Here is a 13,070-nt window from a genome sequence, read left to right on the forward strand (position 1 = left end):
AGTGGTTAAATGTAATTTGTGGGTTTATTTGACTTTAAATGTTTTAATTGAATAAATATATTTTAATTAAATGATTAAATGTAATTTGTGGGTTTATTTGACTTTAAATGTTTTAATTGAATTATCTGTTATGTGATAATGTGTAGTTTAATTGGTAGAATTTAAAGATTTATTTTATTTTAAATTTTATTTAAGGATGGGCTTGGATAGTATGGAGTAATTGGATAGGAGATTAAAAGGGTACGGTTAATACCCATGAACGGTTATACATATATATTTGGGTATATATGTATATAAGGTTAATTAAATTATTAATTATTAATAATGGTTAAATTAGGATCACTTTTTAGTATATAAGTATTATATATAATTCTAGGATTTTATATATGTGTGAATCACGAGGTGTGGGATAGCCGACTTAGTTAAATATTTATTTTAATTATATTTTCCTTTCCTTCTCTGAGTATATTTCGACTTAGGTTAAATTAGTATTGCCTATAAATATGTTGTTATGTGTCTGCAAGGGTTTTAGAACCCTATTCACATACATATAGAGGCGGAGCCGTATACAGAGAAGTTTAAGAGAAAAACAGAGGGAATCAGTTAGGGTTTCGGCCATAATTAAAGGTCGGACCAAAGAGGAAGGAAGGGATTTCTTGTGGGTTTGAACCAAAGCAGTACAAGGTTTTACAGTAGTCGGCAGTCGTCGGAAAACTCAGAGACGACGGTGCAAGGTTTCAAACTGAAACCTAAAGGCAAGTTTTATATCTAACTCTCTCCCTTTGACTCGTGTTATTTACATGCCTATTCAATTGCAGGAGTAAATAAAACTTGAAATTAATCTGTTATACATGTTGAATTAGATTAAAGCAGTAAGAATATTCACGAACTTTTAATTGCTTGATTTTAAGCTTACTCGCGTGAATTCTTGCTCTGATTCATTTAAACAATGCATAATGGATTTAAATAATTTCTGGAATACTCTGGGACTTAGTTCAGACACCTACGAACCTTAGCAATGGAGGACAGAGGAACTGGATGTCACCGGAGAAGACGAAGTTGATGGGAACAGGAGGAGAGCCGGCTCCCTTTTGAAGGGAAGCGGCTCCCCTCTCAAAAATACGGCTCCCCACAAGGGGGAGCCGGCTCTACCATGCAAGGAGGCGGCTTCCCTAAGGGGGGAGCCGGCTCCACTTAAGGGGGAGGCGGCTCTTTCCCCTTTTGATGATTTTTGGCAAAGATCTGGTCACTGGGTTGAGGTTTTGACGTTCCAGGTTGAATTAAGGGTTGTAATGGGGGCTTTAAATGATGTCTAAGGTCATATTAAAACTCCAGAAGGCATGATAATGCGTAGTAAGCCACAAAGAATTAATATCTGGAACAATATGAAATTCTTAACTAAATTTGCATATTCATTTTGGTTGCGGACAATTCAATTTGCTTACCTCTGTATAAGCAATTAGGTTGTGTTTGATATGGTTTTAATCATGTCTCAGTGGTAGAAAATAAGCATGTTAATTTACATAGTTCAATTATGCTTATTATGGATTAATTGATGTTTACATATATCATCTGTATTATCAATTATTGGATCTTGTGGAGTAGTATCAAATAAGTATGTTAATTTACATAATTTTATTATGCTTATTATGGATCAATTAATGTTTACATTTATTATATGTATTATCAATTGTTGGATTTATGGATTATATGTACCAGTAAGGGACGGTGGCATGTTAGGGATGGATTAACTCATAACACTAAGTCCTTCCTACTCTAGAATAAGGGAACGGATTAACTTTAAAAGTTAAGTCCTACTTATATTCACGTCAGGTCAATAAATAGTTGAATGACATTATTTTGGTTTGGATGGATTTTAAAAATAATAATTATGGTACCGTGATATGAGCTTGAGTCTCAGGATTATGGTTAGGGCGCGTATATTGCCTAGGATGGATAACTGGATATAATAGACACCTGGTCCCCTGGTAGGTCTAGGTATACATGCCCACTTATGTGCGATTTACATGTTACCTTCTATTCAGGTTGAGACAGACATGTGGTCTAGTGAGCGACCTATAGTGTGTATTTATACACATATTAACTATTTAGTTATTGTTGAGTTGTCTAGAATGTACATGTGTGTCGGGTCTCTGTTTGGATTATAGTAGAGTTGTGACGACCCTGGATTTTTTAACCCAGTGTGTCCTGTGATGACCCGAACCGGATCCAAGATGAGGAAGAAAAAAAATAAAACAATGGTCTCAAGAGACACAACATATCCCTAAGACACCAATGTGACACTCAACGAGGTCACAGAACCCAAGGGAAACAAATGCGGAAGCAACATTTCAAAAACGGACAAGAATGGACCTAGGGGTAAAATGGTCATTTCCAACATAAAAGGCATACATATATGTTATATAATTATGGCAAACACACAATATAACACACAAATAATCCTAAAACATTCCCTACCTCCATTTGAGATGAAATCCCAAATCCCCACCAAAATAAATCGGCTCTAAATCCAACGAAACTCCTAAGTTTTGTCGGGGACAACACCACGAACATGAATCCCAAGGAAGCCCCATAAAAAACACAACTTGACTTCAAACCCGAACTCAAGAAATGGCCAAAACGAGATTCCAATTGGTTGGAATCGAAGGCCTCGCCGAGGGGAACAATAGACATAAAGGCATCACCACTTTTTAATGAAGGGAAGAAGTCCAAAAGAGGAGAGAGAAGGTGGCAGCCATTGGAGGAGCTTGGACCGGCCATGAGAGAGGAGAGAGAGAAAAATCTGATTTTTCTTTCTAAGACCTCCTATTTATAAAAAAAAACTCAAAAAGTGCCCCGAATGGGCCCCGCCGAGTCCGAAAAAGTGAATTTCGAGTATACGTGCTCAAACGGCAAAAATCCATGAATGAAAAAGATTCCAAATGAGAAAATATGAACAACAGAAGAAACGGCGCTAAAAACTGAGTCCCGAGCAAAGATTTATGCCTAAAATAAGTTTGGCGCAAACTAGGGCCAGAAACCCTGAAACTGGAAAATATCGTCCAGGAGGAAATTCTAAGAGTCCACGACTCGACGAAATGTGAAAATGAATCCCATATGAGGATCCAGGCTCAAAACAAGGCATTGAGCAATAACTTTCATTAATTGCACAATGGCCCTTCCAAAAAGTGAAAACTGCGAAACTGCCCGAGAATGAAAATATCTTCCAAAAGATATTTTCTTAGATACCCTTGAAATAAAATATCTTCAAAAGATATTTATGAAAAATACCCCAAGAAAAGAAAAAGTTTCCAAAGAACTTTGCATTTATGCCCTTATGGGCACCGGGAGCAACCAGAGTACTTTCTCACGAAAGTAAAGATACGTAAATCGTAGAAATCATTGAGAATAAAGATACGTGAAGTCAGAAACCAACTCCAAACACAAGAAGTGTGGTTACGCAAACAGAGTGACAAACGAGGAAAAGACAAAATAGGGAAAAAGACAAAATAGGGAAAAGACAAAAAGTGAATAGTGTTGAAAAACGAAAAATGTGGAAATGACTCAGTCCTCAAAGGAAGTTGTCAATCCAAAGAAAAAAGTCTCAGAAATCACTCCAGAGCACTCGAGACGACACTAATCGACAAGAAACCAAACTCATAAGGGAAAAGACAACGGAAAAAAAAAATTTATCCGAAAAATCCGGGTCATTACAACCTTCCCACCTTAAAGGGATTTCGTCCCCGAAATACAGCCCAACGAAATAGAATGCGAGACTAGGATAACTACACAGTACATCTCCGAGTACCCCTTACAACACGCCACACCAGCGACCTCAAAGCTGAAAGGAACACACAAACCAGTGTCATCTGCACCCGCGTGCTCATGACAAGACAACCTCTCAAAGGAAAAGTGACCACATGGCCACACGACAAGTCTGAACTCACACAGAGAACCCAAGGTCAGATAAAAGAACGGAAAACAACAACCGTAAGCGTCCCTCCTGACAAACCATCATAAGGAACCAAAAACAACCATTAAAAGAACTCCAAGATAACCACATATCAAATCAGGGTACAGAACAAACACAATGTGGCAGTACGAATAGTGACCAAAACCCGCCCACGACGTACTTAAATGTGTGGTAGCAACGAAAGTACCTGTAACAACCCGGTCATTTGCCTTCCTTTCCTTTTTCCTGAAATTTTACGAATGAATTTTTTTCGTTTAATCTTCCTTTCTAGGCTCTATTTCGTGTCACTTAGTGTCATCTCGAGTGCTCGGAATTAGTTTCTAAGAATCTTTCATGTGAATTGACAACTTTCTTTGAGGACCGAGTCATTTTCGCATTTTTCGTTTTTGGACACTATGCGCTATTTCGTCTTTTCCCTATTCTGTCATTTTCCCTATTTCGTCTTATCTCCGTTTGTCAGTTTTTGGCACAACCTCACTTTTCGTGCTCGGAGTTGGTTTTTGACTTCACGTGCCTTCATCTTGAGTGGTTTCCTCGAAATACGTATATTTACTTTTGCAAGAAAGTACTCTTGTTGCTCCCGGTGCCCACAGGGGCATGGATGCACAATTCTTTAGAATCTTTTTCATTTCTTGGGGTGTTTTTGTAAAATATCTTTTAAAGATATTTTATTTCAAGGGTATCTAAGAAAATACCTTTTGGAAGATATTTTCATTCTGGGGCAGTTTCGTAGTTAACCCTTTTTGTAGGGGTCATTGTGTAATTAAAGAAAGTTATTGCAAAAATGTCTCGTCCGGAGCCTGGATCCTCATACGGGATTCATTTTCACTTTTCATTGACTTGTAAATGCATAGAATTTTCTTCTAGTCATTTTTCTCCAGTTTCAGAGTTTCTGGACCTAGTTACCGCCGAACTTGTTTGGGGCATAAATTCTACTCGGGACTCAGTTTTCAATGCCATTTCTTCTGTTGTTCATATTTTCTCATTTTAAATCTTTTTTATTCATGGAGTTTTGTTGTTTGAGCGCGTTTGCTCAAAATCCACTTTTCTGGACCCGACAAGGCCCTTTCGGGGCAGTTTTTGAGACTTACTATAGGATGCCCTAAAGTGAAAAATTAGATTTTTGTCATCTTCCCCACCTCTCTTGGCCGGATCTCCTAGCAGCCATGGCTGCCACTTTCTCTCTCCTCCTTTGGTCCACTTTTCCTTGGTAGAAATCCTTCGGCCTTAGCATTTATCGCTTCCCTCGACGTGCTCTACCTTTTGCCCTTATTAGAATCCATTTTCGACGATTTTTTGAGTTTGGGTTTGGAGTCAAGTTGAGATTTTCATGGGGCTTCTTGCAAATTCTTGTTCACGGTGTTGTCCCCGACAAAACCTCTCGGTATCGTCGAATTCGGAGCACTTTTATTTTGGTGGGCCTTTGGGATTTTCATCTCAAATTGAGGTAGGAGATGTTCTAGGTTTAAATTCGTGTTATATAGCATGCTTGTGATGCTTATACTACTTGTTTACATGATTAAATATAAAATCTAGAGATTTTATTATTTATTTTTCTTGTACGGGATCTAATTTTCCTAGTTGCTCATGACTTGGTTTAATCATGTAGCATGATTTTATATTGCCCCTTGATATGCTCATTGCCGTGTATTAAAATTGGAATATTTGAATAAGTATTAAAGATTTTATTTAATATTTATCTTAGGTGAAAGATTAATTCACATGGCTTCAACTAGCTTGAAATCAATACGTGTTAGCATATTAAATTAGGCCTTAGCATGCTCTCCAACATAATTGAATTTGAAAGTAATTGGAGGTGTTTTAAAAATTAGTAATTATTAATTAAGTTGATTAATTAATTTACCCCGAGTGCACTATTCACTCCATTTGAATTCTGACTTGATATTCTTGATCTACATGCCATATAACTTCACATATATTTGATTTAGAATATTCGGTGAGGTTTTGAAACCTTTCATTTAATTAATTTCCTTGTTTAAGATTTAATCCTCATGGTGATATACAACTTGGAATTGAATTGTGGCTTGCTAGAAAATTAAGCTTTGGTGTGGTTGTTCACATATATTAAATTGGGATTAATTGCATGAGAATTGAAACCTTTGTTTTATATTTAACTTTAGTGAAAGTTTAATTTACATAGGTGTAACTTGCATGAAATAAGCTTGTAATGTGATATTACATTAGTCCTTGGCATGTTCTCTAAGATATGTTAAACTGAGAGCATTTGGTTAAGTTTGAAAATCTAGAGATTTTAATTAAAAGAATTAATTGAAATCTAGTTTGTGGTCCCATTAGCTTAATTAAGATTTAACTTGATATTTGTATTGGCCATGACTTGTTTACTAGTATATATTAATTGTGGACCATTTGAAGTTGTTTTAGAACCTTGGTAATTAAATTAGCATGATTTAATTAGAGTTCTACTTTGTTGTTCCAATAACCTAATTAAGTTTTAGAATGGATATAGGTGATGACCATGCCATGTTCTTTAATATGTATTAATTTGAGATTATTTGGAATTGAATTAGAATCTAGAGAATTTAATTATTTTTATTTAATTAAATTCTATCAAATTGAGCCATGGATTTAATTGTGTTTGAAAGTCGTTTCTATATCAAAATCCTAGACAGTGACTTGTTGTATATTCATTTGGTTATGTTTTGAGCATTAGATAACATAGTTGCTATGTTTATACTCATTAGAATATGTTTTCCTTATTAAATATATTGTTGCCGTGTGTAATGATTTGCATATTTCGTATTTAACATCATTCATGCATAGCGTGTAACAAATCGCATACTGAAGATTCGACATTCATCACATCATATTAGTTGTGGACTTAGAGCATGTATTGTATAAGTTTCCAAATTTGGTTGTGCTTGGTAGATAGTTGATTATCTTGCATATTCCTGTTGATATATGCGTTGTTGCACAACTTGTTGATTTTGGAAACTTGGGGATGTCGTTGTTTGACTATGGCTAGGACGTGGTTCTAGTATGGGGGATAGTCCCTCTATATAGTCTAGTGCGCACATAGGGGGGTTACCCATGGGCTAGTAACCCTAGAGTAACTATGTTGTCGATCTAATCCGACGTGACGTCCGAGTATCCACTTTGTTTGATTTCGCATTTCATTTTTAATTTGATAACTAGATGATGTTGTAACTTGTTGTTTCTTATTTGTCATTCCATTTTAAGTTACATGATGTTAACTTTGCGAAATTGTGCTTATGCGTTGTATTGGAAGTTCCAATGTTAGTTAAATTGCATCGATATTGAAAATTGTGTTTTGACGTTCTAACAAAGCTTAGGATTGATCCTATTGATTCATTTATAACTTAGACGTTAGGTGGCATAACCCACTTTTATTGTTTTCGTGCTTTAGATTTCAAGCTGATAGCTTTAAGAAATTGTATTTTGTTGCTTTGTATAATATGCTTTTATGTGGTTAGATTGCATTAAAGTTGTAAATTGCGTTTTGATTGTTCAGCATGGCCTAGGATGATTCCTTCAACTTATTTAGAACATAGACGTTAGGTGACATGATCACTTTAGTTGTTTCTGTATTCGAGATTGCAAGTTAATACCTTAAAGAACCTGTATCTCATTGCTTTGTATAACGTGCTTCCATATTGTTTAAATGGCATAGATGATGTGATTTATGCTAGAAACACTATAAGGTAGCTTAGGATGCTCTTTGAGTCTCATTTCGATATAGACGTTAGGTGGCATGAACCCCTTTAACATGTTTCACCTTATGGTGATAAATTTTTAAAATGCTAGGTCGATGCATGCTCATCTCCTATGAGTAGCTTTATGTTACTCACCCCTATGATACTGGGGCATATTTCAGGTACGAAGACTTCGTTCATGACGCCTAGCATTCCTTGGATGTTGTGTAACTTTCAAGTTTCCATTTTATGCAAATGTTAGCATGAATTGTCATTTTTGTAGACTTATATGTCAAAATATGTATATTTGATTCCATGTATGTAATGTGTACTTAAGTACAATCCTTTCAATGTATTTGATATGTATGAGATGAGGCCGGAGGCCAATGACCATTATATTGTATCCTATGTATCTTTTGATTTCTTGAAAAGCTATGAAAACCTTTAAAAATCGCAAGTCATTGGTTCACCATAGTTGCATCGGGTGTGGGAATTCCATTTTCGTTCTTTCATAGGGTCTTGTAAATCATGTTTGAAGTGTGGCCAAGGGCCAAATAGTCATTTGACCCCATTTTGTATTTTTGGATTCTGAGTTTTCATTCCAAGTTCTATTTTTGCCTTTTTCCCGTTGAGGGGTCGGATTTTGTATCGGTGGTACTTTTAAGTCGTGGACCATTGTAGCACGTCCAAATAAGTAAGTTACGTTTGCGTGCATGGTCATTTCCGGGCAAAACCTTATCATCTGTGTTTTGAGCCTCTTGTGAATTCATTTCGCACTTTTTTTTGCATATTCTGATCTACGGGCATTATAGACTTTTCACTATGGTTTTATTTTCTTCTTTCAATATAGTTGAATAGAAAACATGATTTTAAGGGGGGTTTCTTTTCCGTGTTTTCCAGAAAATGTCGTCTTGATATCGGAAATCGCTTACGAAGTTCAGCTCTCAGTTTTTCAAAATAGCAGCCTTTTGGACCTCCATGACCAGATTTCATGGAGGGGCATTTCGGGCATTCTACATTGCGTTTTTTTTTTTAATTCTTTCGCGTGTCATGTAGAAAACTCAATTTTGAGGGGGGGTTTCTTCTTTGCGATACCCCTCGAATCCGAGATATGGGTTGATCAGGCCCAGGCCCAAAACCCGAGGGATATCAAACAATTAATATGTAACCGAACACAGAATACAATATAAAATAAGAATTAAAAATAATAAGCTGAAAGAATCTAGAAATAAAATCCTTTATAATTAAATACTTAAAACCTAATGATCCAAAACTCCATAAGTTTACAACTTGGGAATCCATCCATTGGACCCCTTATTAAAATTCTCCAAAAGATACTGAAAAACCATAAAAATAAAATCCAAAACTAACATAGAGAAGATTCCTGCATAATCGGAGGAATGAATAGATGTATCTGCGTTGCACATCCAAACTCAAACCCTAGAACTGATGAGCACCTGAAAAATAAAGAAGTGGGTCAGGCCCACATGTAAGTCCTGATCTACTACAATCTAAACAGTAATTCGATATGCAGATACATCCTAGGAAGACTCAACAATATCTAGAATAGTCCATATATGTATATAGTACACACTATAGGACGCTCACTAGTCCAAAAAGGATTGTCTCAGCCTGAATAGAGATACCATGCAAATCGCACATACTGTGGTCATGTGTATCTAGACCTACCAGGGAACAACACCTCTGTCCAGCTATCCATCCTAGGCGATATACGCACCCTAACCATGGTCATGAGACTCAAGCTCATACCACGGCACCATACAATATATATATAAAGTCCTTACTCCTCCTAATACAAAATACCATCCATCTGTGTAGTGGTCTGATATATGTATAACCAAGCCATCCTGAAACCAAAGTAGGTCATTCAATTCTCAATTGATATGACACAATAAGGTGATGGACTTAACCTATATGATTAATCCATACCTTAATCCATGTTGGATAGGACTCAGTATTTAATTTAGTCCATATCTAGTATGTCACCGTCCCATACCGGTACATACCATCCTCCAGTTAATACGGTTGATAATACAGTATTAAATAGTCATCAACCAATCCCAAAGCAAGCACAAATATAGTTTAACATATATATAACCAATTTATGCATCCAATATAAGAATTTGAATCCCAATTACAGTCCATTAGTATGGCAAAGTAAAACTATACACTTAACTCCTCCGAACAGTGTCATAATAGATACAATTAATCATCAGTTAATCCCCACTAAGCATGCATATTATTAAACAACAGTATGCTTATAACACAGCTAAAAAACAAGATTTATAATTCCAAGACATACAGAGAAACCAACTTACTAAAACAATGAGCAATTACCAATTTATATTTAACCTTACTCCATACAGGTTTACTTTGAAACCTAGGCTAATTCCATCCCAAATTCCTGGTTATAAGCTTGCTTCCCAATTCAAATATAAGTCTTTAAGCAGTGTATTACATCATTCAGTAGCCTTGAAACAGTTTCAGAAACTCAGTCTCAGCCAAACAGTCCATTCAAACTCAGTATGCGCAAAAACAAAAGAGAGAGAAGGCTCTGAAACTTGGAGAGCCTTCTCCATTAAAGGGGAGCCAGCTCCCCACCCTTGGGAGCTGGCTCTAGGCTGTTGAGAGCTGGCTCTCAACCCTAGAGAGCCGGCTCTAGCTTTGTGGGAGGTGGCTCCCTCCTTTTGGGAGCCGTCTCTCACACCCTTAAGAGCTGTTTCCCCTTGTACTGCTTTTCTTCTCCGACCCCGGTGGTTTCCAGACACTGAATACAGTTTTAATACATGTATTAAGGTTCCAGCCTTATCCCAAATTGATCACAAGGCAAAATTATACTACTTAGAATTGAATTAAACATCAACTTTTAAGGCAACGATAACAAGATTCAATACTGAACTGTTAAAACAATTGAAATCGGATTTATTCAATGCTTCAATATTCTGATTAAACATGTTTAAAAGATGTAATTACAACTTAGTTTAATCCCTGGAGTCTTCCTAAGCATGCACAGAACACAAATTAAAAAGATAGAGAAGAACAGAGACTTGCCTTAAGTTTTAAAGTTGAAACGCTGAATCCACGTCTCTGAGTTTTAGTTTTCCTTGCTCTGCCTTCCTAAGCCCTCTCTGTAAATTACTCACTCTCTGTTTCTCTGCCCTCACAACCCTCTGTATCACTGTATACGTGACTATGGTGAATAGGGTTTACAAAAAACCCTTACCAGACGTAAACATATGTATTTATAGGCTTAAGTTGAAACCCTAACCTTAATCCTAAACCACCTACAGGTCGGCTCAGAATAAAACACGATGAAATTAACAAAACCCTAATAATTTAAAACAGTTAAGTTGTCTCTAAAATAATTAAACTAATTACAAATAAATCAATTAAAAATCAACAAAATTAAATAAAACAATTAAAGCAGTATTAACAGTTAAACAGATAATAAATCCAGTCACAAAAAAAAATGGAGCACTTAATGTAAGTTAAATAAGTCTAAGAATTCAATAATTTATTAAATCAAAGAAAACAAGTAAACCAAATAATTAATTCAAATAATACAAATAAGTCAAATAATTAAAAAGTCAATTAAAACATAAATTAAATAGCAGGACTATCCTTTTGAAATTAGGGGTATTACATTCTTCCCCCCTAACAAAAGGAATTCCGTCCTCAGAATTCACTCTTACCTTCTTCCAATATTTCAGGAAACTGCGAGCGAATGACATCCTCCCGTTCCCAAGTGGACTCAGCCTCATTGTGATGACTCCACTGCACCTGAACCAAAGGGATAACCTTATTTCGAAGGATTTGATCCCGACGGTCAATAATACGACATGGTGGTTCCAAATAAGTTGCATCCGGCTGCAACTCAATCCCCCCAACATCGATATACTGATATCGATCTTCATCTCGCAGAAATTTCCGCCACATGGAACACATTATGAACGCGGTCCAAGTTATCCGGAAGTGCCAATCGATAAGCCACAGCTCCAACTCGATCCGTAATCATAAAAGGACCGACAAACCGTGGAGACAACTTCCCTTTCTTCCCAAAGCGCATAACACCCCTCATAGGCGAGACTTTGAGAAGAACCTGATCCCCAACCTTAAACTCCAAAGCACGAGTGCGACAATCAGCATAACTCTTTTGCCTACTCTGGGCAGTACGCATGCGATCGCGAATAAGAGCTATCTTCTCAGAAGTATCCTTGATGAACTCAGGACCCAAGAATCTGCTCTCACCTACCTCCATCCAACAAATAGGCGATCGACACGGTCGGCCGTATAACGCCTCAAATGGTGCCATCCCAATAGTCTTCTGAAAACTATTGTTATAAGCAAACTCTACAAGTGGCAAGTAATCCTCCCAATGGCCCTTAAAATCAAGAACACATGATTGAAGCATATCTTCCATAATCTGATTCACCCTCTCAGTCTGTCTGTCAGTCTGAGGATGATAAGCAGTACTAAGATGTAACTCTGTACCCAAAGCCTGCTAAAAACTCTTCCAAAATCCAGATATAAAGCTCGAATCCATGTCCGATATAATAGACAATGGAATGCCATGTAGCTTCACAATCTCTAAAATGTATAGCCTCGCCAACTGCTCCGAAGTGTAGTCAGTGCAAATAGGCAAGAAATGAGCTGACTTGGTCAACCTATCCACAATGACCCATATGGAATTATGCCCCTTGAAAGAATTTGGCAAACCTTCCACAAAATCCATAGAAATGATCTCCCATTTCCACTCCGGTATCGGTAGTGGCTGTAGAGCTCCTAACAGCCTCTGATGATCAATCTTGACCATCTGACAAGTACTACATTGTGAGACAAAAAGAGCAATGTCGCTCTTCATACCTGCCCACCAAAACTGCCGCTTCATATCCTGATACATCTTATCGCCTCCTGGATGAACAGAAAACTCAGAGTGGTGAGTCTCAGTCATCACATTCTTCCTTAAATCATCAACAGAAGGTACCACCAACCGTCCCTTGTACCTCAAACCTCCGTCAGTCCCAACATGATAAAATGGAACCTCCCCAGAAGCTATCTCTGCAACTTTGTCCATACACTGCTGATCGGTGAGTTGTGCTTGTAAAACCTTGCGAATGATGGAAGGTGTAACCATCATGCAAGCCATAAAAGCATCTGATAACTCATCTACATTCTTTAAAGCATTCCACTCAGTGGTGAATAATGCAGAAAGACTACCAACAGGTCGGCGACTGAGTGCATCCGCCACTACATTCGCTTTCCCTGGATGGTACTATATAGAAAAATGATAGTCTTTCACAAACTCCAACCACCTGCGCTGTTTCAGATTCAGCTCCCATTGAGTGAACAAGTACTGCAGACTTTTGTGATCACTAAATAACCTG

This window comes from Cornus florida, unplaced genomic scaffold (genome assembly GCF_030987335.1).
Source record: "Cornus florida cultivar Cherokee Brave unplaced genomic scaffold, ASM3098733v1 CherokeeBrave_3.0.0_Hap2_Chr02, whole genome shotgun sequence".
NCBI classification, from domain to species: domain Eukaryota; kingdom Viridiplantae; phylum Streptophyta; class Magnoliopsida; order Cornales; family Cornaceae; genus Cornus; species Cornus florida.